This window comes from Lolium perenne, chromosome 2, assembly GCF_019359855.2.
Source record: "Lolium perenne isolate Kyuss_39 chromosome 2, Kyuss_2.0, whole genome shotgun sequence".
In the NCBI taxonomy this organism is placed as follows: Eukaryota; Viridiplantae; Streptophyta; class Magnoliopsida; order Poales; family Poaceae; genus Lolium; species Lolium perenne.
Window position 1 is genome coordinate 126,754,141 of NC_067245.2, and position 4,974 is coordinate 126,759,114.

General features: G+C 46.0%; 1 long non-coding RNA gene across 1 annotated transcript; it reads left to right on the forward strand.

Annotated features, from left to right (window-relative positions):
- The first annotated feature begins 652 nt into the window (after window positions 1–652).
- LOC139836058 (uncharacterized) lies at window positions 653–3,964 on the forward strand. Its single transcript, XR_011751950.1, has 3 exons — window positions 653–989; window positions 2,322–2,402; window positions 3,684–3,964. It is a non-coding gene; the product is annotated as an uncharacterized lncRNA (long non-coding RNA).
- The last annotated feature ends 1,010 nt before the right edge of the window (window positions 3,965–4,974 follow it).

Consider the following 4,974-nt stretch of genomic DNA (forward strand, 5'->3'; position numbering starts at 1 on the left):
TTGTTCATGCCATCATGTTGCATTCATGCATATCACCACCTTTGGTTTTACTAAATTGCATTTGCCTTTGGTTTTTCTTTGTTGCTTGTTGTTCCCTCCTTCTTCTTCTTGGTTCATCCCCTCCTCTTATGATGTTCCAAGAAAGGCATACTCCATCTTTCTCCCTCTTTAACCTTATACACATAGGTCATGCCAAATTTTTCTATAATTTGGTGTCACCTCAAACCATCTCTTCTTTTCAAACCCTATGTGCAACCCTTCTTTTAATTTTCTGTTACCATCATATGTGATATGGTGGAATCTCCTCATACTCTTTCCCCTCTTTCTTTTTCTCAAACAACATCTGCTGTTCAATTCCAAAACAGTTTGAGTTTTGAAAAACAAGATAAAAACAGAAATTCAAAAGAAGAAATAAAGAGAAAAGAAAAACCCTGTCTAGCTAAACCCTATCTAACCTACCCAGCCAGAGCCCACAGCAACCCATCTCTCTTTTTCTAATTCTCCCACCGAAGCCCACTTCTGGCCCAACCCCTATCGATCGTATGGGTACGAGGACCCTCTCCTCTCCACCTTTCCACGTCGACAAAGACACCATATCGGGCAATGGCGAGCGCTGCTCCTCCACGTCGCCTCCTTCTCCATCGCTCGGTCCTCCTCTTCCTTTTATAAGCAGCACAGCAGCTCCTCCCAAAACCCTAGCTAGCTTCTCCTCTCCAAGCCGCCGCCACCTCCCTTTCTTCCCTGGACAAAACCCTCCTGTGAGAAAACACCGCCGCTGTCTACCGTCCGTCGCTGCCGCCATGGACGCCGGCGAGCCGACCTGAGCATGGGAATGGGACCACGGTGAGCTCGTCTTCCTCGACGTCTGCATCACGGAGGCTGGAGCGCCAAGATCTGCACGCCTCCTCACCATCTGCCCCGGCCACCCTTCTTCTTCCTCGTCGCCGTCCGTCTCCGCCGCTTCTTCCTCGCCCTCAGCAATCACCAGGGTGAGCACACCTCCTCCCCTCACCCTGCATGCCTCAGCAACCTTGCATCGAGTCAGATCTGCAGAGATCGAGCGAGGTTGATTGAAATCGAGAGAAAAAGTAGATGTTTATATCTGTCACGGTGCCTATCTTCCGAAGCTTCCCGACGGCGAACCACTCCACCTCTACGCGAGATCTTTGCACCGTTGCAAAGCCACGACCTAGATCTACATCTTTGCTGTTGGAACTTCTCCAAGAAGATGCGTGGATTCGTCGCCATCATCGAGCAAACGTTGGTCCGAAAACGTGTCATCTGTTTTCGCTGTTTCCTCTGTGACGCTGTCACGTTTTTCCAAGTTCACCGTAGCCACCACCGTGCTTCTCTTCGAAACCTACCACCTCCAAACGAATCCTGGCACCTCCGTCGTTCTTAACCCGTCGAGATCATCTCCGTTGCATGCCCAGATCTCGAGTTCTCGACACTATAAAAAGCGTGCAAGAAACTGTCTACAGAACACTGCAGTGTCACGTTTTCAGTCAGCAGTGTCGTTTCTTCAGTTAAACCTGGCCTACGCTTTACCTTTGCTGAACCCTGTATTCATACAAAACTCGAGCAGCAGCACACTGGCTACCACCGTGCCTCCCTCACGCGCGCAGCCCTGGGTTCGAATCCCCTTGGGCGAGTTAAACCAAAACTCTTTTTGTTTCTTTTGTTTGTTTTCTGAAAATTTTGAAATCTCGAGCAGCAGCACACTGGCTACCACCGTGCCTCCCTCACGCGCGCAGCCCTGGGTTCGAATCCCCTTGGGCGAGTTAAACCAAAACTCTTTTTGTTTCTTTTGTTTGTTTTCTGAAAATTTTGAAATCTGGATACTTTTCAAAGTATTTAAAACTACACTTCTACAAATCCAAATTTGACAAATGAGATATCCACATTGATCAGCTTTTCGTGCTCTATCCAACCATGAACTTTGTTTCAACTTTTGAACAACTAAAATTGGGTCACTTTTCAAATCTGAACTAAAATTGATGAATATTGCATAAATCATAACTTTCTTTCTACAACTCCAAATCGGACAATCTTTATATCTAAATGCATCAGCGAAACATGAGAAGTCCAAATATTAACTTTTCATGCATCATTGGCATCATCCCTGGTTCGGCCAAATTAAAATTGCAACAAGAACTAAATGCTATGTGAGGGTGTTCCACTATTTCTTGCTATATCCGAACACCCCACTTAATCTTGCTATGTATGAAACCCTTGCACCTCATGCATCATATTGCGCCTTGCATACTTGTATTGATTTGAGCTATACTTTCTTGTATGTGCTTTTGGTTTTTCTCGAGTAGACGCCGACGCAGAGCAGTACGAGCAGGAGTACAAGTTCCCCCTGGAGGATCGTGTCGGTGCTTCTACCTCTGATCTGACAGGCGAGCCCACCCCTTCACCTATTTTACATTTACATGCTCTTTTGATCTATTGCTATCCTGCGATTCTGTTGTGTCATGTGTCCTATGCACCTGTTACCTATATGTCCGAGATACACCTCCTCGCCCTACCTTTTGTTTGTTGTTTGCCAGCTTTGCGAGTCGTAGGCGAGTTTAGGGTTTTCTGTTGATATCTCGAAATGTTCGGGATATCTTGTTGGGATGTTGACACATGTACCACCTTTTCAAAATGATGATGATAACTTTTGCTACAACTTAAAATTGCTAAGGGATATAATATGCAGAGGCATCGGTGAGCCCCTTTGCGCAAGCATCGGATTTTTGTCTCGCTTGTGTCCCCTAGGACCCGAGTTCTTGTTATCTGTTTCTAAGACTGAGCGCGCTAACCACTCGTGGGAGGTTTTATCGAGACCCCCCATCACCCATTACCATTTCTCAAGTCTGTTGAAAAGGGGGCCACAACCTTGGTTTTATTTGCCTATGCCATGTATGCCATGCTTTACCTACTGTTGCCTTCGGGTGTTTACTTACTGTTGCCTTCGGGTGTTTACTTCCTGTTGCCTTCGGGTGTTTATTTCTGTACTGTACCCCGCGGGACGTTTAGCGAAAGCGTGTGGGGTTCGCACGCCTAGCCGCCGTCGCAAACCCTGAGTCCGCATCGGAGTACGGCCGAACTTCGTTTCGGGTAGCTTAGTCGGGTGGTCCCCCTAGGCATTCTTGTTGATCTGGGAACGGTCTTGTTGTGAGACTCCGCACTTGCTATGCGGGTTCGAGCATGCGTGTATGGTAACATTGGTGCACCCCTGCAGGGTAAATCTTATCGATAAGCCGTGTCCGCGGTTATGGACGACTTGGAGCTGTTTAACTCGATCATAGAACAACTTACACCTAAAGTTGTTGCTAATAACTTGCTAATTACTTGCGTAGTAAGTTAGCCCTATTATAATGGAATGGATATAAAATTGTCAACTGTGTGAGTGCCTTGTTAGTACCTCTTGGCTAAGGGGGATCGCACTGGCTGGGTTGTTGTTTGCAGAGTATAGAACTGCTAGAATATGCGCTCTCTCACCTTCTCTATTAGACGGAAGTTGTAGCGTGTCTCTATTGGTTAGTGCCTTGCTGCCGCTAAACTCCACATATAGCCGGGCGAAGTTTACACCGCCCACCAGCAAGCATAGCTGGTCTTGTCTCGCAAGTACGTGCCATTGGTACTTACCCACGTTTTTCTCCCTCTTTTTCCGGAACCCGCTTTTCGACAAACAGGTACGACAGATGATGAGCAGTACGCAGGTGGCTACTTTGTCGAGTTCACGGACGATGACTTCGTTGCGTAGCAGGATCGTTCCTAAGGCAGCAGACTGTGGCTTGTTGGTTATGGAAACACCGCTTGATTATCTTCAGGACTCTTAGTCCAATTTGGATCTTGTCTGTACCCAGACTATTTGGCTATCTTATGTATGATGTAATGTTGGGACATGTGTCCTCTGAGTGTCATTTGGATCTTGCTCATTAGAGCGTTGCTATATATATGAACCTTATTTCCATCTTTTGTGTCATACATAGTCATGTTGTGATATTCAAGCTGTATTCTACCCTCGTATCCTGTGCACAGTGTGTGTACGTGTGAAGTGCACAGGAAGGTGAAGCACTCAGGCTTGGAAAGCCTATCGTGAGCCTTTGAGGTGGGTGTTGTGTGCATGGGCGTGTCGAGCTGTTGCTTGGCCTACCCATATGCTTGGGAATGCGAGGCGACCTCATGGTCCTTTGTAGTGACCTCATGCACATAAACCCCTCTTACCTGCGCGCTCTAGGTTTTTCCTACTCCTGGGGCTTACAGACTTGGTATCGGAGCAGGACTGCCTTTAGGAGCCCCTTTGCAGCGGACGAAGTTGTGCCTAGAAACTCATATTTTAGTAGCTACATAGGAAAAATTATGCGCGAGAGTAGGAATTCTGCTTTTATTTCTTACCCCACCCACCCTCCCTCTGGTAAGGACGTGCAACGGGTTTTACTCTATTCTTATCTTGTTTCATCTAGGCTTGGACGTGTTTGTGGGAAACCATAGTGCCATAGGGAAAAGTATTTTGAAAAAATTTCTGTACTATGGTTGCTTCATTATCATCCTTTGTCAATCTCCACATATAATCTGTTCCTTGACATGTTGGTATTTTCATGCTAATGTGTCTTCTCTCTGTTGTTCCGTTGCTATCTCGACCACTTTTTGTTCCGGTGCATATATAAACTTTCCTTCCCCAGAGTTGTTTTCGCCAAGCTCATACCCTGTTGTTTCCCTTCCAATATGCATAAGTAGTATCTACACGACCCAAGTTATTGACACTTGCTATTGCAAAAACTTCTGTATAGCTGCACTTCATAAACCTCGCAAGGTATCTTTGTGAAGTACTATTGCTGCTATGGATCCAAAAAAAAAATTTTACATGTTATGGCTACCTCTCGTGTACTTGAATTCTTGTACCTTGAAGATATCTTGTCATATTCATGTTTCCTCCGAAGTTCTCATTAGCACTAATACTGGGTTTTGTTAACTTCGATA